At 37.9% G+C, this 23,552-nt stretch overlaps 1 long non-coding RNA gene and 1 other non-coding gene across 2 annotated transcripts in view; one reads left to right on the top strand and one right to left on the bottom strand.

Annotated features, from left to right (window-relative positions):
• LOC124169764 overlaps positions 1-23,552 on the bottom strand; it is a 171,770-nt gene that overhangs the window by 21,496 nt on the left and 126,722 nt on the right. The window lies entirely within an intron of this gene.
• On the top strand, positions 11,589-11,672 carry Trnal-uaa. The gene has a single exon. It is a non-coding gene; the product is annotated as a tRNA-Leu (tRNA).

The raw sequence follows: 23,552 nt of genomic DNA, 5'->3' as shown, positions 1-23,552 counted from the left end.
TTGCTCCAATCATCGTAATGTTTGCCCGGACTACGTTTATCAAAATTAAAATAATGTTTTCGAATATCCAAATCCTTTTTGCCAGATATTAGCTCGCATTTATGCCTCGCTGAGCTGTTGGCCTTTTCCGATTATTATTTTGCTGAAAATAATAACCCAATACCGTATCACCACGAGTGACTTTGGATTAATTTCATTTCCTGTAAATTTTTAAATTCTAGCGAAAATAAGTCAATATTTCCTTTACATGCAAATAAATGCAATTGGTAGGGCTGAACACATCGCCGCAGACGTAATTTTAGTGCATAAAATTTAATGAATACGAATTAATTTAATGAAAGCTTTTAACATTCTGTCTCATGATAAAATTTCGCGTCAATTTGATTGAATGCGAGATACGACTCAATATTTTAGGATTTTGAGAATTAAATTGCGTCACATTGTTTTCCTCGAATTGAAAGCAAATCAAAGGGAAGTACCTGTAGGTGCGGGGGTGAAGCAGTCACGTGGATTGACTGAGTAAAACTGCTGTTTAGGACAATATGATTTCTTCTACCCTCAAATATAGCTTTATGAAGTCCATGTAATATTTTTATTGCATTGGAGAACGGTCTAATACTTACTGAATAATACGATATAATTCATTCAGCCTTTTTTTCTCTCTCTTGACCTCATCTTTTATCGTTAATTAACGTCTTGGAGTGCAGGTCCTTAATTGTTAAATTAAAAATTTTGGCCAGCATTTCGGTATTTTTTTATACCTTCTCCTTGGCTATGAATGAATATGATTACATTAATTTGGTACATGAAGGCATGAAAAGTTATTGAAATGTTTTGTACAGTAACAAAAGAGAAAAAGAATTCAATTGCACGTTAATTAAAAAGAAGAAAAGAATTTGGACATACCTTTTTGCAATAAATATGATTTTTTTATTGATTGTAACTAAGCTGATACTGGTCATAGTTACCAATCAAATTTGAATTTAATTTTGAAATATGGCTAAAAATGAAAGCGGGGAAGCTACTACACAAGGCTTAAGAAAAGCGGAAGGTTCATTCAAGGAAAAAGGCGTTCTAGAGACAGTATACTTTGAGGATAGTATCGTTATATTGTGGTCACCATGGCATTTTAAACTTCAAGTATACATTTTAGTGCTGTGTGCTCGTAGAATAATGAATACCATGTCTTCCGTAATTAACCAGGACGTGGGTAAATATTCGAATACTAGGCCGTTCAAATACTAGGCGGTGTCGATATTTGTATTTTTAAATACCCTTAATAAGTATTTTTAACGGCCCATTTCAACGCTTAAGAATTCGGGCGAAATGAATTTCCTGTCCATAAATACTTATCGAATACAAGCCTTAACGCTTGCAAGCATAAACCAGCTCCATAAGTCACGGGATATGAGAGTTTATAAAGGGTAAATACTCCTGGATATGATGTGGGGGTCACAGTATCATTAAGAAAACGTGAACCCGAATCCGCTAAGCCGATTCAAAACCATTGCATACGGCTTATTAAGGTTTGTATCTTTGTTTTAATTTTTTACCCAAATATCTATGTTCCATTATATCAATCGATTGGTGTGTTACTTGTAGTGAAAGTTCGAAGTATTCAAATGAAATGTAGTTGCACTTTTCCGCAATTATTTAATGCATACGATTCGTTTCGGCTCAGCATCTGGTACAAGACCAGATTTTAATGAGAGCCTATTAATAGCTAGCGAAAGTACAAAGAAATGGTATTTTATCAAAATTTTATATCACCTTGGGATGTAAACATGTATTTATTGAAATAGCTGTTTTATTTCAATTTGTAAGTTTATGGAGGTAAATAAATTACTTCTGTACGGAATACTGATGCTTGTTTTTAAGATTGGTTATGATAAAACAATATGCCTTTTATTTTTGGGGATGAAAATGTAACTTAAAATGTTTTCATTGTTTATCATTTAAGAAAGCGAGAGTGGCATTGAATTTTTAGCGAAGCGTCTCGCCATGGAATTTATATACTTATTTCCCAAAAATGGTAGTTTTTCTCTTCAAGTTGAGCTGTATAATTTACTTCAGAAGAGGCGAAGAAATACATTCATGTCTTTTGCTTGAGAGATTGACTTATGACGTAGGCTCATTGAGCGGCCAACGTTCCGCTAAAAACGTATTGATAATAATTACGTAATGATGTACGAAATTACTGTTAGCATGTGATTTTTGAGTTCTGGAAGTAAATAAAACAATTCTGTATGATTTATTGATATTTGCTAATACTACGATAGGCTATGATGATATAATTTATATAGTTTTATTGGCTAATGAAATATAGTTTACAATTATTTCACCGAAAATAATTGATAAAAATAGAATGATACGGAGATATTTTGTAAAAATATCACCGTAGAATTTAAATATATATATATATATATATATATATATATATATATTTTCATTAAATAAAAGGTTTCACTTACAGTTCAGCTGTATTATTTGCTACAGTACTAACGAAGACATTTTTGAATGCCTTTTGCATCAGAGGCATCTTGAGATGCACTTGTTATATTAGGATGCAGGACCTCTTTTATCGTATATTCGAGACGTACAGCCCAAGTCAATTCGCGAGTAATGAATAACTCGTCGAGTGCCACTCTGCAGCTACGTCGCCTTTGCTCTGACGGCCGTAAACCAACTTCCAGAGCCGCGCGCTTAATTACTGTCCATCCGCGATCTGGATCTCCGGGAGAGCGAAGGTTTATTGCGGCTTACAACTCCTTCCGGAGCCATACGGCTGACAGAATAGTGGCCTCAGGCGCCACTGGACAAATGCATTCATTCCACAGCGAAGGGGGAGAGATCAGGCGATACCATTCAGCTACCCGTTAATGGTATTCTCCATGACACACACTTTGGATTCATCGGTTCCCGATAGGACTCACAATTTGCCAGCTCATTGTCAGTCAAAAAGACATGTCGAGGCAAAATAGTCAGTGGCGGCTTGCCCATAAGGACTTTTCGGACGCCGCCCCTCCCAAATATTTGAAAAAGGAAAAAAAATAAATGCCCAGACAATTATAATTATACACCTAATTAACCAAAGATTATACCAGTTATATGAAGAGTGGTAGTGGTGGGGGCTGCTGGTGCTATGACGAGTCTAAGCTTATGGAAGTCTTGCGTCGCCGTCCGAGCATGCGCAGAGCGACGTATCTAGTGAGCTAACATCGACGCGCCGCCCGGCGACCGTATAATCTTGGTGTGGCAGTATTGCAGAATACCTTGTTTTGGTGACCAGTTGATTTATTATGTGTAAATTGTTTTAATGTAAATAGGCCTAGTTGTAGTTGAGTTAATCGATTTAGCGATTGTTAGTGTTTTAGTGTTAGTGATTGTTTTGTGTTTTAGTGAGTCATAATGGTTTCTAGATTGCCTTAAAATACACAAAATATTAATTGTTTGAGGCGTAACTTGGTGAAAGCGATTCATAATTAAATTAAGAAAGAAGAACTTTGTACTTTCACATTAATATTTATTCACGACCATGGTTTCAACGTTAGATGGACGACCATGGTTTCAACCTGAGGATGACGTCTAACGTTGAAACCATGGTCGTGAATAAATATTAATGTGAAAGTACAAAGTTCTTCTTTCTTAATTTAACACAAAATATTCAAAAATGTTGACCGCCCCCGGTGGAGTGTGCCCTAGGGTGCCTCGTTTTGCCACTTTTTTTTCGGAGCGAATCGTAATACCCGGCAAAAGTTGCGTACCCGGGTGGGTATTACAGATATGATTTTTTTTCAAAATCGGTTAATATCTTCTGTTCGCCATTTTGTCTTGAAATTTCGAAATTTTCAACGAAAAACGTTAAAAATGTAAATAATTTAAATTTGGTTTCAGCAAGCACTCATTTTTTCCAATGGTGTATAACATTGGTCTTTCCTTGATATTTTAGACCAAATACGTCAGCTCTATTCCTTTTAATTATCGAGAAAATGACCTTTTATCGTGTCCCCGAAAGCAGTTTTTGTGGGCAGGCAACCCGCAACACGCATTGTCATTCTACCCTATGTATGCGATAAATTACGCGAAATAGAGATGTTTTTCAGTCAAAAACATGTAAATGATGTCTGAAGTTGTCAAGGGTAGTCACTTGGGTGAGTGTATGCTCCTTTATGCCATCGCCGACTATATTGACCATATTTTCCTGTAAGAAGATATGACTGAAGTTTCTGTCAAGGTATGTGCCGTTTAGAAAAAAGCGTCTATTTTAGTAGTTACGTAAACCAGAGTACTTCAACTTATCTCACGCTACATGATGAAAACAACATGGAAAATTAAATCCTATAGAGTAAAACGGTATTTCTGAAAACATAGGAAGACTTATAAAAGTCTTTTACTAAGGAGGCGACGAAACTATTTGATATAGCCTTCTGCAAATGTGCCAACTTTCCCAATTGTGTCTGTCACAAGAAAAAAATGTTTCTATCCTAGAGTACCAGTTCCTAATGGAACAGCGAGGTCCAAGAATAATCCGAATTGGAACTATTGACATCCCTACGTCAAAAAATGCGAGAAAGGGCTGAACGTAATCATATAAATGAGAGGCTTAAACTCAAATCATCTGAATCAACGGTTGTCGTATTTGAATGATTGTGAATACTTTGAGGATACTCAAGTTGATGAGGAAAACCATGACGAGTGGTGCGCTAAGGATATGTCATTTACCAAACCAAGAGAAAGAAAGTCCATAGTCGAATTAGACTTGACTAACGATAAGACTGCCATAATTCACCAGAGATATAGCGTAAGTGGGGGGGGCTGCAGCACACATTACATCCACTGTTCTTAACGCCGCTTTAAAAGCTGAATTATAGTTCAAGACCAATATAGCGACATAACGTTAAGCAATATAGCTCTTGGGTATGACGGGACGAACACCAATGCGGGTTGGAAGAGTGGTTTCCTGCGAAAATTGGAAGAAATGTCGGGAAAACCTATGCACTGGGCTATTTCCCATCTGCTTTTCATTGAGTTGCCGTTTCAACCTCTCTCCGCCCACATTGACCGCGCTTTTTCCACCCCGTATTAATACACAGCTAACATACCTAGTTTCAAAACTGCCTGAATGTGAAAAGCTCCTAGTTGTGTCATTTCATCTCATAAGTTGTGACTTGCCGAACGACAGCCAGAAGAAATCTGAAATCTTAATAAGGAACTGAAGTACTCAGTCAAGATACCCCAAGCCATTGCGTCTGGAATATGTCCAGAAGGACTAGTCACTATGATTCCTGGGAAACTAAATAAAGCCCGTTGGTTGACCACAGCTAACACAGTTTTTAGGCTATACATTTAGACTAAGAAACCTACCAATAAATTCTTCGAAATAGTAACATTCATATAAAAGGTCTACGTAGTGATGCAATGTAGGATCAGGACTCAATCTTCGTTCACCGATGATGATCGTCACGTCTGTGAGACCATTCATAGATATAGATACTTGCCAAGGAAGTACCAAGCAGTAGTTTATTCATCCATCCAAACAAAAGTGTTTCCTCCCAGAAAACTCCCAGAAAATATTCTTCTCGTAGTGATAAGTAATCGTCGACTGACTGTCCAACAGAAGGCACAAAATAAAATTCTTAGAGCTATAGATCACGAAGTAGGTAATTTAAACCATGGCATCAGATGAAAAAGTGTTCCCCATTTGCATTTTGAAGCCATGGATTATGGAGAAATGATTCATTGGGAAAGCACCGATGTTTCTACTGTCGTGCTACCAGTTGTGAGGAATATATCAAATGAAGAAATCGTTGAAAAACTGTCACTTCCTGAAAACACTTCGCCAGAATAGTCATTCGCCGTATATCTCCACCACACAGTGGCAGTAGAACGGACAGTGAAGCTAGTCTCCGAAGCTGCTTCCCATGCATGCGGCAATAACGCCAAGGATGACGTTATCAGATCCACTTTGATTTCACGGCAAGTTCTGCCAAAATTTCAATCGAAATCTCAATTTTTCACAATATTTCCGGACGGTGACGATTCAGAACAAACAAACTGGTCTGCATAACGTTGGTTGGTTGGGTAGAGGAGGCGGAGGAGCCCAAGGTGCAGCCATCTCCACGTGATGGGCTCTGGGTCGCATGGCTAGATAGGTGAGCGAGGAGCTCTACATTTGTCAGATCACACTAAAATAAATCTCTTTTCTGAATGCAAGGGAGGTGTATTTGACCCTTGAGGGACATAAAACCGTCACAGTGAATCCCGAATGATAATTTCCATCTTCAGTGATATCTTCTTACACGAAAATATGGTCAATATAGTCGGCGATGGCATAAAAGAGTATACACTCACCCTAGTGACTACCCTTGACAACTTCAGACATCATTTACACGTTTTTGACTGAAAAACATCTCTATTTCGCGTCATTTATCGCATACATAGCGTAGAATGACAATGCGTGTTGCGGGTTGCCTACCCACAAAAACTGCTTTCGGGGACACGATAAAAGGTCATTTTCTCGATAATTAAAAGGAATAGAGCTGACGTATTTGGTCTAAAATATCAAGGAAAGACCAATGTTATACACCATTGGAAAAAATGAGTGCTTGCTGAAACCAAATTTAAATTATTTACATTTTTAACGTTTTTCGTTGAAAATTTCGAAATTTCAAGACAAAATGGCGAACAGAAGATATTAACCGATTTTGAAAAAAAATCATATCTGTAATACCCACCCGGGTACGCAACTTTTTCCAGGTATTACGATTCGCTCCTAAAAAAAAGTGGCAAAACGAGGCACCCTAGTGTGCCCCTCCCAGCATTTGACTCACGAGCCGCCACTGAAAATAGTATTCCATGCAAGAAAGAAATTATCAGCAGAATAGCCCAGACGAAGGCAGCATTCTATACGAAAGAAAGACCAACTTACAGCGGGAAATTTAAAATAGGGTGTTTCCTTCATCAAAAAAAAAAAACGAAATGCATTGATTGCTATTCGTTACCCTCCATTAGTGTATTCATAATATACCAATTATTTGGTTTTAGAAATCCCAGTTTAGACGAATGGCAAGGGTCAACTTTATCCTCACTTGAAAAAGGCCAGATTGGAGCCCATGCGATGCCACTCCACGTGACGTCACAGGGGCTTAGTTTCTATTGGAGTAGATAGGAGATCGTTTACATCGTCTGAGATTACCAATGCATGCATGAGGCACAGAGCTCAAGGAAACATGTCTTAATAATAACCTATTAAAACAGCCCAAAGTCGGAAAGTTTCCTTCGTTTGATAAGGCATTAATAATCCTTATTAAAGCCAAGCGCTACCTTCTAGCAGGGTACTCTGCTACCTGCTAGCAGCCTGCATCGCAGTGGCTCACATATTCTCACCCCAAGGTCACCTCACAAGGCGGCAGGGGGAACCAGAAATACGTCACACGGACTTTTTCTCATCATTCCTACTTAGCCGTCGTGTTTTCGCGCGCTTGAAATTTTTCACTTTTCGTTTAATCGCGAAAAATAGATATCGTCATTCGAAAATCTAAGAGCGTGAAATGCGTACTCCAGGAGTAATAATATTTCGATTTAGGCAATAAAAAATAATAGGAAACCACCCTATTAGAAGTAAGGAAGCAATTTGTTAAAACATACATTTGGAGAATAGATCTCCACGTAATAGGTAGTCAGTATGCAGCAGAAGAGAAGAAGTGAAGACTACCATTGATATAGGGAAGCAAACACTGGTGGAGGTGGATGAATTCTGTTATTTGGGAAGCAGGGTAACTAGTGACGGGAGAAGCAAGAAAGAAATTATCAGCAGAATAGCCCAGGCGAAGAGAGCATTCCACCAAAAGAGAGACCTGCTTACAGCAGGAAACTTAAATATAGAAGTAAAGAAACAATTTATAAGAACGTACATTTGAAGTATTCACCTATACGGAAGTGAGGCATGGACAATGACCGCAGCGGAGAAAGCAAGGATAGAGGCCTTTGAAATGTGGTGCTACAGAAGAATGATGAGGATCAAATAGATCGACCGATTAAGTAATGAGGAAGTCCGTAGAAGAGTAGGAGAGAGGAGAATCTTTAGGTAAACCTTGACAAGAAGACCTTGTAGGCCATATTTTTAAGACATGATGGCCTGATGAAGTCAATCGTCGTGGGAAAAGTGGTTGGCAAGAACGTAAAAGAAACACCTTTAATGAAATATATAGAACAGGTAAAGAAGGATGTGAAAGAGAAGATATGTGCCGGTGTGAAAAGATTAGCTAATCGAAGAATTGAGTGGAGAGCCGCGGAAAACAAATCTTAAGATTGTTGATCTATGATGATGACACGAATGTTAATTGAATGGGTGAGAAGCCAAGGGGTTCAATTGACTCCTTTTTTCTAAACAAGAGTTAGGTGAAGAAATAAGGTACAGAAAAAACCCAGATAAACGAGATATTTGGTAGTGCACTGATTTTCCAAAAGATGTCAGCAGAGAAGAGAGACTCACTCGTATCTCATGGCAACCAAGTGTTTGAATAATTCTTCGTACATTTAAATTTACCTAACTCTATTTAAATAAATAAAAGATCGTAGCACTTTTCCACAAATTTTTTTGCTGCGTACAACATGTTTCGGCTCACACATCTGGTACAAGAAACTTCAAAGCATTTGAAAATCACCTTTATACCCTTGATAAAATGGGGTTGGGGAGGTTTCGACATATTTGACGAAGGGGGTGGGATCAGGAGTACAGAGTTGAGACAGTGGCAAAAGATAACTACGGGATGTGGGGTATCCACATTCTCGCTCCACGTACCTGTCTTTCGCTACTGTCTCTGCTCTGTACGCCTGTTCCCAACCCCTTCCTCTAATATGCCAAATCCTCCTCAATCCCCTTTCTCAGAGGTATTAAGGTGATTTTCAAATGCTTTGCAGTGTCTTGTACCAGATGACGGCTCAGTGAGCCGAAATGCATTGTACGCATTAAAAACTCTTGTGGCAAAGTGCTACGATCTCTTATTTATTAAAATATGTTTATTTCCACCAATTGAAGCCTGAATCTGTTGAACTTATCTTTGTTGAGAAAAAAAATGACTTGTACCCCTTGGCTTGTCAACTCCTCAATTAAATGTGACTAATGGTAAAAATGAGTATCACAGCATGTTGCGCTTATGTCATATCGCATGATTCGTTAAACTAATTCAGTTCAACTGTAGTACTTAATTTTACGCTATTTTCCTCATTTCGGAGGGGGGGTGTCGAAATGGCGGTGGCCCGCTACATCCTCCCTTATTACGCTCAACTACATGTCCACGTAGCTTCGAAGACTGTACTGTCATAAATAGGATTAGAGATGGATCAGTCATGAACGACCGACATGCGCAATCGATAACGTTTGTGTGATCCATTGATGAAAGGAATCACTCCGACAACTCCGCGCGTTCGTATGGGTCGTTCACGACCGGTTTCGTTCGTCGATCGTTCGCGACTTAGGTCGAAATTGGCCTAAGGCACATGGCCGTACCCAGCGAGGGGCAGGGGGGAGGGCAGCTGCCCCACCCCCCCAGCAGCAAAAATCGAAAAAGTCTTTAAGCAAAATCAGCACTGAATTGAAACGAAAGCATTCAACAAATTTTCTTTAAACCCACGAAAGATGATATGTATTAGTACAAGATATGTAGCTAAAATATAACTATCTTTTCAAGGAAGTGATCTCATAAACTAATCACAACTTGGTTTACCCCACCCCCTAGACCAGGGGTCTCCAATTTACTAGGCCACGAGGGCCACATTCCAAGTTCCGAATCGCCCCGCGGGCCTGATAGCAAATTAGCCGATGATTAAAGTATTCGATACCAACGTCTACTGAAGTATCCGGTGGCGTATTTCTTATTTACGAACAGTTGAAGGCGACTTTAACGTGCAGTACAGCGCTGCAATTCTCCTAGTGGCGTCTGACAGAGTTAAACGAGCATGAATCGCGCACTACTTGAAATGAGTGCGCGGGCCGGATGAAAGCCCTCCGCGGACCTTATTTTGGAGATCCCTGAACTAGACCATGGTTTGTACCCCGTTAGTTATGATCCTTGGTACGCCGTTGCTATGGCAATCACTATTCGAGCCTAAAAATCACTGATGGCGGCGCTGTGGGCGCTGACATCATATACCAACATGGCGGATGCATCGAGGATAGTGTTGCGATGATAACATTGGCAAATAGGATGAGTTGTCGAGCTACTGTGAAACATGAAAATGCCAAAGAAAATTTTTCTTGCACTGAATTGTTGAGGCCTTGGTGTTTGAGGAGGTATTTCGATACCTAGGTGCAAAGACAAATAGCGAGAAAGACTCAGGAAATAATATATTACAGCTGAAATATCCGATATAAGCTCACGGTGATTACTGAAAGAATAAAATCAGGTGCTCGGTGGAACGATGAAATGTTAATGGTGAAACAAAACCCAGAACAGTTCCATAAACTTAACTAACAGCCTGTTAGTCTTGATAATGACGGTATAGACGTAAACTAGTTGATAGCTAATAATAAAAAGTTTGTGGAACGGTACTGGGTTTTGTTTAACAATGGGCATTACTGAAAGAGTTTCTAATGAACAGAAATGCGATTAAAAGAAATATCATTCTTATCAGAGTTGAAAAGAAAAAGGTGTTATATGCACGTTGGTTACCTGAAACAGTTGCAACCTATAAACCATTGTCACAACCAATTCAATGATGAATTGTAGTAATGAAATGAAAAGGTATTATATATAAATATGAACGCATGAAATAATGAAATATACTACCTGCGACGTTATGATAGCTTATTACCAACAAAATAACAAGCGAAATCAGAAAATATCCAACAATGCAAATGTAAATGTGGTTTGCTGAGGCTTGGTATCCTCGAAGTTCTAACACCGAATTCTGCTGATGGATGGCGTCTCACTAGCATGGCTTCTCGACATACTGGGTCAACGGCTGAATTTTTGTAAGCAAAAGTGTTAAAAAAGTGCAAAAAAATACAGAATATTTTAAATAATTATGTTGTAGAACAATAATAAATTAAGGAATAAGACATATAGTGGCGTAGGTGTAGCTTGCCCGCGCCCACTTGTAGTTCGCGGCCACGTAGAGTCTCAGCCAACTAGCAACTGGCCAGTCGCTCACATACTTTAAAGCGGTGAGTGTCGGCGGAGCATTTAAACTGCGCTCGGCACAAAATGTATGAATTTTGCCGTCGAAAAGGCAAATTTGCGTAAAAATATCATAAAAGTCCAGTCATCGCATCTATATCGCATTTATTTGCGCACATCGCATCTATATCGCATTTGCGGTTTTCACGCATCTCTAGCCATTACTAAATATGGTGACGTAACGCTTGCGTGCGTGGTCGGCACGACAACTCTGCGTGTCTTTCCCTCGCGCGACGCGAAGGAGCGGTTGGCCGACTCCTGTCGGAGACATCTTCCGGCCGACCATCCCCTCCCTTCCACAACTTCCCCTACTCTCTCGCACTGCGTAAAGATAGCGACGTCGTCTCGTTGATACACATACTACTCCTAGACCAATTTATTGCTTGCAAAACCCGCAACGTATCCATCGTCAGGTTGGCCGAGCGGTCTAAGGCGCCAGACTTAAGTTCTGGTTCCCATATGGGAGCGTGGGTTCGAACCCCACACCTGACAAATATTTTGTGAGTCCCATCTTGAGGAAAATTTTGAAATCCTTATTAGAAATTATGAATATCAAGGCGCATTCCAGTCCAATGTCATTTAAACGAAGACATATATTAATAAACGATGTTCAACTGCCGGCTGTTACGTCTTTGTAATATTTTTAGACGGATTTATCGCTTTAGTATCCGCAGGAATAGAAGGATCAAAAAGTATTTACTATGTGGAAATAGCAAAGTTGTTGATCCTTCTACTCCTGCGATTATGGATTTCCACCAAGTTACGCCCGCTACTATTAATTACCTTTAGCATCCGTTTCAGGATTTTTAAATGCAATCACGTCTGTTTCTATTTCAACTGCTCTTAACGAATATCATAAAAATAATTCCACTTGTATACTATCTGCAATTGTTTTGCCGTTTTGGGTGATACAATCATTTCGTATTTATAAATTCAACTGTATGAATGAAATCCCTATCTTCTAACAATTTGAATAATAATTCCTGTCACTACGCACACTTGAGATGACTATGCACAGAAGAATCTGTTTGGATGGTCAAAAAAAATAGTTTTCAGTCTCAAATTGATATGCAATCCAGTCCAGGCGTATTTCCCGTGATATTTGCTCTTTTGTTTTTCTAATGGACGCTAGAGTAGTAGAAAATGGAAACAGCATGAAAGAAGCACTTCAGATAATTGATTGCTTCCAAATGAATAAGACAGAGTCCCAATTCAAAATTTCCTTCACTTGTTTAAATTGGGCTTTTAAAATGCAATATTTAAAATAATGAAAATTAAGCGCATGATATTCCTCTAACAGAGGAGTTCTTTCCGGGGGCATAGCTATGAACGAAATTAAATTTGCGATATGGATTTCAAACAAAGCTAAAAAAAGGTGGTGGACGAAACGCATTTTCCAGGAGCAGCTACATTTTTTTCCTAATAACTCCGATTCATTTATATTACACTATATTTAATTGTTGAGTGGTAATTCTCTGCAACCAGCTTGTCGCTAGGCAAGGAACAAAGGATCCTCCAAATGTAATGATGACAGAGAGAGAAACATTACGATTTGAGAGCGAGGGTATTTTCAGAGGAAGAAATATCATTTAGGAATTATAGTTTTTAATTTCAGAAACTAGAAATTCCTTGCCTATTTTGGCCTGGCCCCTCTTTTATCTATTGTTTATTTAAAACAATTAGAAATATCACTAGAGTAATAGTAATAATAACAATAACTGAACAAATAACAGAACATGGTTGAGCTTGACCTGGTCCGTTCACTGTGAACAAACCTTGCAAGATAGTTAGAGGGAAAAAGAAAATACTAATAATAACTGAACAGATAAAACTATAGTTAATTATAGACCAGATATAATGTTGATTGACAAGAAATAAAGAACTTATTACGTAGTTGACATTGCTGTGCCACTGTCGCATATCATTGAAAAGACAATAGCCGGAAAAATAAATAAACCTTATAAAACTTATGTACCAAGAATTGGCAATAGAAATAAAAAGAATATGAAATATGGAGCAGGTTTATATAGGTCCAATCGTCATATCAGCTACCGGTATCATCCCAAAACATGTACAAAATAGCTTCAAAATACTCAACCACCACCCAAACACATACATCAAATTGCAAAAGGCTGTAATGATTTCAACCTGTCATATAACGAGAAAATTTCTCAACGCAATTCAACAGTAAAGAGTGAGTGAGAACCCGTGCTCTTTACACTAAAACAACTCAGTGAAAACTGAAGAAAATTTGAAGAAAAAAATACCTCCATAACTAATTATTTTCATGGTTCGAGAGTGCATTAGTATGGCATAAGTACCCATCCGATGCGCAGCTTTCTACTTTCCTTCTACATCCCTTTCACTTTTCGAAAGCTCGCACTCTTAATTTGAACGCTGGAAACGATAAATTGAGGAGTTATTTACTCCAACGTATGCCCATTTGTTTTCGCTCGAACAATATATATTATAAATAAATGCTAGGTCGAACTCATGCCTTTAAATCTCTTACAGTGCGCTGCTAAATTATTTATTATTTTGGTGTAGGTGAAAATGTCTTCGACCTGAAGACGCTGGCAGCAGTGCCAGCGAAACTGTTGTCATCACCAACAAACCGACGCGGTTGCACCGGAAACGTGGAGAAATTGGGATCTCTATCGATAATAGGAAAATGGCGGAGGGATGATGTTAGCACGCGGCGAGGAGGAGACAGGTGGATTGGGAAGGGACGTGTCTTATCTTGACCGGAGTTTGCGACGCCGTCTGCCGACACCTCGACTCTACGTCACTCCCAGTGGGCACTGACTGTCTGGAGAAAGGGAGAAATGGGAGGATGAGTCAGAGGAAGACATCGCAACGGAGGGAGCGGGCCCACTGATTGATTTACGAGGTTCTTCCGCAGGAAACTAGCCGCGCGACGGATGGACATGGCAAATGGTTTGGCGCGACGCGAAGTCGTCTACAGACACTCTCAGCTTCCAAGGCACAGAGAGTGCACATTCAATCGCAAATGCAATCACATTACTATTATTACTAATAATAAATTAATAACTAATTCGATCAACATCAGTAGATCAGCGCGCAAACCAAGATGGCAGATTCTCATTGTAATATCGGAGGAATAATTATTTTAGGCTTTTTTTTTTAATTTAGATTTTTATGCGCAGCGGCTGAAAAAGTCGGAGGTCTAATAGACGTGGCTCATTTCCCGTGATATAATAATGCTTTATCAAGAGAATTTATGCCAACAGCACCTCAAAATCTCGAATCATATCATCCGGTATGGTATGTTACAAGAAGTGATGGACTTTGTCGATCCAGTTGGTATTATATATTGAGGTACGAAGAAAAGAAAGTCAAGCTATGAGAGACTTTGAGGTCAAGTGGCATGATTGTCATTCATTGGCTTTCACAGTCATGAAAATTCATCAACATCAGATAGTACCGGAATTTTTAACAGTGTATTATAATATTTAGCAGTAGAGTGACTTTCCTCAATTAATTCTGCAGTCATTTCTGGAATCACTTTACGAAAATCTACAGTTACTTACATAGCGTTCGTTTTGTTCTCGTTCAATAAGTACATGAGAATGAGAAACAGAAAAACATTTACATTCCAACCAGCATAAAAAAGCTTTTAACGAAGCAAAAATTCCAATGCGTGGTAAACCCATAAGAAAAGCGATAGGGGACCATGCAGAGGTTTTTTCATTAGCTTAATTTAATATCTTCCAATAAATTTATATTATTAATTTCTTCACAATTCGATAAATAAAAGAATGAAGTTTCTTGTACGTGTATTCGATTTTCGTCAAATCCTAATTTACCCTATAATTTTTGCGTTTTTAGCCAAAAAAAATGAGGTTTTCTCTGCTATCAACAATCGAGTATTTCCTTGGTGACGGCGGCCCAGCGGTTGTGATATTTGTTCGTATAAAAGGATTTATTTTCTCTCGTTTGTTAAGAGATCGGGGCGGCCGTGTGGGTCAAAAGTCCATGTCCTGGAACACTAATATTAGGTCGCCAGGCGGTCCTTAGCTGACCTTCCTCTCAGAGCCCAACACGAGGGCAACTGCGAAAGGTAGGTACACACTAGAGGAAAGGGAAGCTTCGGCCCCGGTCTCACTTTTTAATTATTTTCACGAATTCATTTTTTTAAACAATAGTATTCGGCCATCCGCTTCGCGCATCCATTTGAGGGCACTTCGAGACTGCATGGCAGAAATATTTTTTCTTCGCAAAAACACAAATTTGATAAAAATATCATTCAAATCTTAATTAAAAAGATTTAATAGATTTAAATATTTATTTTACTTTAACGAATACAATGATTTTCATCTGTTATTTATTTTTGGGAAGTGCAGAATGTTATTGCTATGGTATGCTTATGGTATGGCATGCTATGGTATTCTTAATTAACTGTCTTATGTAACTCATTCTGACTCTTACTATGTTATTTTTCTCATCCATTTTCCCTCCCACGGTTATATAGGTACAGTTGAATTTTGACTGCATGGAAAAATATATTTCCTTCGCAAAAATACAAATTTGGTAAAAGTAACTATAGCATTTTTCCAAAATTCCTCTCAATTCATAAAGAAGAAACCAAAACATTTGTTTTATACCCGCAATTTTTTTCAAAATTTTGAACGACGTGCTTGAATCGGGAGGTATTTGACGTAAAAATTGGAGGTAAAAATTGGACGCTGAAATCTCTGTTGCAATCACTGAAATCTCTTGAAGGTAGCAATTTGACCTTTGTCGCAAAACTCTTCAGTCGAATGTTCCCAACTTTCTCTCTTTTCCTACATCCATTTTGTCACCATCAATAAAACACGAGAACATGTGGAAGAAATAAATACCTCTTCTTTCTTTTGTTCTCTCGTGGCTCTGCAACGGAAGCCTACGATAGTAAGTGCACATACCTAGGAATTCAATTTCTCATTTTCTCTCAAGAAATATTGTCGAGGCCATAAGGAATGATTCTTTAGCTATTTTATTTCTTTACGAAACGGGAGGTTTTGTCATGTCCATTCTAAATATTATTTTCTTTGAAATTCCAAGACCCTTAGTTGTCGAAATTTAGATATCGTTTTTATACAAATTTTTCTCTTGGGAGAAGGTGTAGTAAATTTTTTTCCCTGAAAAACATCTTCTAAAATATTTTATCGGCATTTGGAAGTAGGTAGGCCCCCATACCACGCAGAGCAGATAGAATTCTTAAAACTTGATTAGGGTGTCTCTATCTTACGTATTTACTTCATGATTTTTAAGCCTTTGCGCGGATGCCATGACGTCAGTATAGTTTACAACTTCTCAAAATTTTATTCGCATTAAGCAACTACGTTTGGATGAATATTATCGTTGCTATTTTATTAATTGCTTCATAAAATTCATACTTTTAACCATCTGACGTCGAATTGTACAATTATATGCTCCCAGATACTATTCATTATAACACTCAATGCAAATTGCAGGTAATCGAGCAAAATGTACAAGTAGTATGGAGTTATGGAGTTGTTTTGAATCATGTAATCACCTCGCGAATCCCTCAGGCACATTCTGAATTATAGAAATACACTTCTTAAATTTCAAACAAGGGAACGAATGACTTATGCTATGAGAAATATGATTCTCTAATCCTGATAGCAAAATGATGCAAATGAGGCTTTCGATATACCCGTCATTGTTGGTGATATTGATTATTTAACAGGCTTCAAAAGATTAAAAAATATATACCTAACTAACGGTATTTCATGAACTGCAAAACCTCATGATGCAATTTTTGGTGGAAGAAGGCAAGGTATTAATTATCATTATTATCATCTTGCACTTGAAGAAGGAAATTTGAGGGGGCCGCGCGGGTTTTACGGAAATTTCGCGAAATTTAAAAAAAAATGCATGAACCATTTCTTTGTAAAGTCTTGAACGTGTTGAACGTGAGGAAAAAAACAAGCTGAGAAAACTGCATTAACTCAGCAATGAAAAAATTTTATGCATTCTTAACTTAGGTTAGAAAAATGAAGTTGAGGTGATTCAAGTCTTAAAAGTGAAAATTTCCGAAGACGGGTAAATTCGAATACCAAATTAAATCGGATAAAACAAGTACTCAAATAAATTTAGTTCATGTGAATGAGGATATATTTAATTTTTCAAATTTAATGAAATTAGAATTTTCCTTATTTCGGGAATTTTTACCAAGGATCCGGTTTGTAAGACTGATGGTGATATTGATTTATTTAGAAAAGATTTGATACATTTAAAAAATATATGCCACTGACTGGGAACTGGATTCAGCAGAAATAATTGAAAACTGCAGACATTATAGAATAGAAATGAATGATGTGATGTTTGCCGATGAACAGCAAGTTTCCATAGGGTGTATTATTTTCTATTTTACACTCCGTCGTGTTATATTTTATTTCCTCTAGGATATAGATCGGCGATTTTCTGCCCGGGGTTTTCCCAATACGAGGCGGAGAAAGAAATCACGCAATAAAAGCCTCGAAGTGGCCTCGTGTCTGTAAAGCGAAGACCTTCCGAAATAAAAAGGCTTCTCTTTCTTCCACTTCTCTCTTCGCCACCCAGCCTAAAGTGGTCCCTCGGCGAAGGACAAGTATCCGGTCGAAGGCACTCCGTACGCCCTCGGTAAACAAGTTGAAATATCACGAAAGCGCGCGGGGTGTGGTTTTTTTGGGTCCGTGGTCGAGAGATACAACGGAGAAGATATATTTCTCCATTTGGTGAGCCGGGGGAGCTGTGATTGGGAAGGATGGCTTGGTCGAAGAGTTCGCAGGGCCTCAGGGGCGGCCGTAGATCCCGATCAATTCGGAGGAAATGTCTCGGCAAGTGGAACTCATCGTCTGGAAAGACTTCCGAGAGCCGAGATCAAGTGGTCAGATGGCGAGAGGTCGAAAATTGGAAAATACTCGACCAGACACCGAGAGAACATATCGCTGAATGAGCAACTCCTGCAAAAATTAGATCGCGTCCTCCTCTGAATTTGTGCTTGATACGCATTCGTGGAGTTAACCTTAATTTGATTGAAAGATGAATAACGTCTCGGAGTACAGGTCTGAGAATTATGTGAAAAATTGTTTTCCATCGTTAAGAAGTATTTCTTATATCTTCCTGGGGGCTATGAATCATGACGGTTGCAATGAATAAATAAATGATGGCACGAAGGATTATTACAATGTTTTTTACAATGATACTACAAAAATATAAAAATTATTCAATTGCACATAAATGAAAAAAGAAGAGAAACATTTTGATCGGCCATATTTGCGCAATTTATTCGTCTATCGCCTGTAACTAATTGTAAGTTGGCAAATTGTCATAGTTACCATCAATTTGGATTTATTAAATAAAAATAAATTTTACTTAGATTTACGGGCAATCTAAGTAAAACTAATTTTTTAAATTGTAAATAACGTTGTAGCAATTCTTCATGCCTCCATGTATTAATTTATTGTAACCATTATCGTTCGTAGCCCTGAAGAAGATACAAGAAATATATCGAATAGTTGGCAAAAAAATTTGCGTATTATTTGCAGACCTATATTCCAAGACGATATTAATCATTAAATAATTTAGGTAAACAATTTAATTTGATTATATTTCCTGAGGGTCAATGATCATATCGAAACATTCATTGGACGAAAAGAGGAAGTCAAGAACGGCCAAGGAAGAACTAGGGTGAGATGTATGTGAGATGTTAATGCAGGATGACAAACAGAAGAATTATTTAAGTGTTAGACGACAAGCTAATGATAGGATTGAGTGAAGAGCTACTTTCAACCAATTTTTGAACTTCTGACTCCAGGCGATGACGATCGCACATCGTTAAGTCCTTTCGAATACAGCATGCGAACAAATATTAACTAGGGTTTATTCTTTTTATATTAGCTTCCACATAATTACTGAAATTTTCATTAGAATAGAACTAATTTCTGGACTGCTTACCCGTTGAATACAAGATTGGATGTTATATGTGCAAGTCTACACCAGTTTCGATTTATTTTCTTAGAAGTGGATTTGAGTTGATCCAAATTATTCTATGCCCTCGACTAACCAATGAAAGAGACTGACGTATATTCAGATATTGAGATTAAATTTGCTGTGCAAATAGTTACAGGAATTGCACTTGATTTTCATGATGATGAGTATTGATATCATCAATTTGGATTACACCACATTCTGAAAGAAGTGGTTTCATCACATCTGACCCAAAGTGACTACATTCGGTCCATTGATATCTTACTTTGGCGATGAAAATTTGTGCCTTTCTTACGGTTGCCACTGGAAATACAACTATTTCACCTCGCCTAAAATTTTAAGTGGAAGATAGGACATCTATAGGCTTTAGTGGGAACCAATTATGAAAATCATTACTTCATCAGCCTTTGGTTTAAGATAAAAAATGATGGACAATCGCAGAATCATCTCAAACCAAGATCAATCGCGCGGGAAAGTACAGGATTAATAGATGTGGAGGAGCAAGAATCTAATGGCCATATCGAATGATGTCGGAAATCGGTAAGAACTTTACAGTCAATATTTTCAAGGTTCCTGAACGCGTTAATATTAATTTTCACTCAATAAATACCATGCCTGCATGTTGTCTTATTTCGACTATCGAAATCGTTACTATCCTCAATTAACAAGTAAGTGAATGGAAGGTAAGTTTGCATTCGGATATTATTTCGACAGATCTGTAGGATCCCTTGAATATCGGAGTAACAAACAATCGGCAGTCCATTTCCTTAAATACTAATATATGGAGGGAGATTTAAAGATGTAGATGGGAGAGAAGTAAATAAGAGAAATCATTTGGCATCAATGCGTATTATGCTTACACATACTACGTGGTCCGGACTTCAATTTTTACGAAATTTGCATGTGAACTGAGCTGCTAATTTGCTAAGTAGGCAGTGTCTTCAGCGATAAATGTTTTTTGCTTATTGCAGTGGACGGGGAGTTACCATGCCTACGTTTGTCATCTTTATAATTTGAAATTTGGTATCACTTTGTGCATTTGTACTACACACCCAAAACATTTTTACGATCTACTACTCCATCTTATCCAAATTATTCAGAGCCCTCCCTAGTTCACGGGGAGAGAAGTTTTGAAGATTACTGCTTAATTTGAATAAACAGAATTTTTTTCGCAATTCTATCAACTATAATTCCAAGAATTTTAAACAAGAATGAAAATTGATAACGATCAGTGGAGATATTGATGAATTTTGTTTTAATGAGAATAATTAAACGGCTAATCTCGCTATATTTGAAGTTAGGTCTGTATTTAAAAATTGTAACCTATCTAGTGATTTTCAAACAAAATTTCAAGTTTTGTAAAGGGTTTGAGAAGTGCAATTATGTGCTCATTCATTAAAAGATATTGAAATAAAAACTTGCAATTACTTATCCTATATTATAAAATTTATTACGACATAGATTTATAATAATAATTTAACATAATATTTCTATTTCATCTTCAAGATACAAAAATCGTGAAGATAATGCAATAACATTGAAATGTCGGGCGTAATTATTTTTTTATATTGGAAAATTGCAAGTATTTCTTTCAAAATGGAAAAATTCCACTCCATCACGATTGAATCTTCGGACTTAGCATAACTTTATGCATAAAAATAGAAATAGCAAGCCTAACAAAACGGAGTTACGAGTCATCGGAAAAATGAATGGCTGATCAAAAAAGAACGTTCAAAAATAACGAGATAAGTATTTATCAATCAAAATGTAGAGAAATATTTATCTCAAATTTCATGCCTATTTCTCACCTTTGATTAATAATAATAATAATTATAAAATGCCTTTATTCGGGCGAGGTTGAGACTAAGAAGTGCCCTCTTCCACCTAACCCCTCCATAGCGTCAATGCAAACATATTTAAAAAAAAAATAGACAAACGTTTACAATACAGAGGATATCGATACACAATATTTTTGAAATGTCAAAAATATGAACAACTGTATGTGAAAATTTTGTGGAAAAAAGATTTCTGTTGGTGGGAAAAAAACATGAGTATAAGGATAAGGGATACGTAGGCATGGGAGGGCATGTAAAAGCACGCGAATCGGAGTAGCTGCCAGCAGACGCCAGCTTCCCTCGCCTCAACCGATTACTACGGCTGGGAAACTTCCCACAGATGAAAAGGAGGAGACGCGATGAAGTTCGTGGGCTGAATGGCTGAGCACTCCGGCCTCGATAATATTCAATAATTTGGGATCGCAAGCAGACGTTTGGGAAGAGAGCTATAAAGAGCATGAATCACCAGAAGAGGAGGAAGGGATCTGCGGGATTTAAATTTGGGGTTCCTCGCATACTAAACTTCCCCTGGCAACGCATCGGAGAGAAAAAAATCCGTCACCTACCGCAACCCCTAAAAGAAGACGATCCTTATGTACTTACTCCGCTCAGTTGAGGTTCTTTCAAAGCAAGATTAAATGACACAGGAAACCCACACAACGTAAGTTTCCACACATTTTATTTATCTGTAGTATACATATATGATCAATGCTGCAGTTAATTTTTGACGTTAAATGGCGGTTGTATGCTGTTAATTACAACTTACGCCATTATCCACAAAAATTCTTTGATTTTCTTGACAAAATCGCTGTCAATACATTATGTATATCATCCCTGAATTTACGCTAATAAAAATGTATCGATAGCTGTTATGCGAATAAATTTTTTTTTGGAAAGTTGCCGGTAAGTTTTTATTTACGATACTTACGTTAGAATTCCACCAGATTAAGCCTGAAGCAACTTTTTATGGCGACAGTTTAATTTATCGAAAAGAACCACTCTTAAATTTGTGTCCCTGGGATTTTGACCTCAATCGCGTATTGTAATAATGTACTTTTGCAAATATTACATCTCTGAACGAATCAGGCCAACTTTGGCTTGAAATAAACGGCGAAATGCCAATACGAAAGAATTTACTTGGCCCAATGCGATGAAGCTTATCCTATACATGACATATAAATTGCGTGAAGCTATAAAGTTTTATTTATTTTGAGGCCCGATTTCGCGCACTAATTTACAACTAAAAGTAAATTTTTAATGGCTTAAAAGTTATTAAAGTGCAAATTTATCGCCATTTACTCCATGAACACAGCCGTGAGAGCAGTTGCGTAGCTAGGAACCTACTTCTACATAATACCCCGCAAGCCGCCTAAAAGGCGTGTGGCAGGGGGTGTTAGGACACCAGACGTTTACAGCTAAAAAAGTGCTCTAACGAAGTTGGGACTAGCGTTTCTTAAAGTCCTTTATGATTCGGGGGTTGCGTTTATCAAAAAGTGTAAAATTGAAGGCGATTGGTGGACTTGAAAAAAGAGGAGCAGATTTTAGTCACTGATTCTCAGTTCGCGAACGTATTAATACATACGTAGATATTAGTAGGGGGCGTGATTTGGTGGGAATACTTAATCGTAGGAGTCGATGGAATTACAACTTTTCTGTTTCTACAGGGTACTTTTTTCTTTCCGATTTACATAACTACATACTACCCCGCAAGCCGCCTAATAGGGTGTGGCATGGGGTGTTAGAAATGCTCTAACAAAATTACGAATAGCATTTATTAAAGTCCTTTAAGTTTCAGGGGAAAAACGAATTCCCATATCTATCCGTTTGGCAAAATATCTCTCTTAATTTATCGCTTCTATCGGACCTGGAAATATAGTGTGGCTCTAATATTATGTTCACTGTGTCGCTCTTAAAGATACCCATTCTCAAATGTTCAAGCAATCTAAGCCTAGCGCGCAGCATCCGAGTCTCCAGCGGCTCCCAGCCTAAATCGCTTAACATCTGGGTAACGCTGTCTGTACGCCCGTAGCAGTTTTTGACGAAACGCGCAGCTTTCCTTTGTATTTTATTCAGTTCGCGGATTAAGTCTTTCTGCACCGGATACCATACGCTCGCCGCATATTCAAGGTGCGGTCGGACGAGAGCGAAATAGCACCTTTCTTTTACTTTCTCATTCGAAAATCTTCCCACAATACGCTTGACGAATCCTAATTTCTTCAGGGCTATGCCGCAAATATTCTTTATATGTGTTCCCCATGAGAGGTTCGAGGTTATCGTAACTCCCAGGTACTTCACTTCGTCTGATGCCTTCATATTAATATCATCCACTGCATAAACATGGTTAGAGAGGAATATGCCTTAGGGGGGAGACGGGATGGCGACCCCACCCCCCAGGCTGAAAAATCTGAAAAATGACACGCCTGGAAATACATTTCACATAATTTTGGAACTAAAAATTTAACTTTAAGCAGATGCAGTTTTACTCTGCTAAAACTAGACAACAGTTAAAATGTAAAAAAAAAAATATTTTTATTAGGCT

Source organism: Ischnura elegans, chromosome 12, assembly GCF_921293095.1.
Source record: "Ischnura elegans chromosome 12, ioIscEleg1.1, whole genome shotgun sequence".
In the NCBI taxonomy this organism is placed as follows: Eukaryota; Metazoa; Arthropoda; class Insecta; order Odonata; family Coenagrionidae; genus Ischnura; species Ischnura elegans.
The sequence above is the reverse complement of the archived record's forward strand: the minus strand, read 5'-3'. Positions and strand labels throughout refer to the sequence as shown.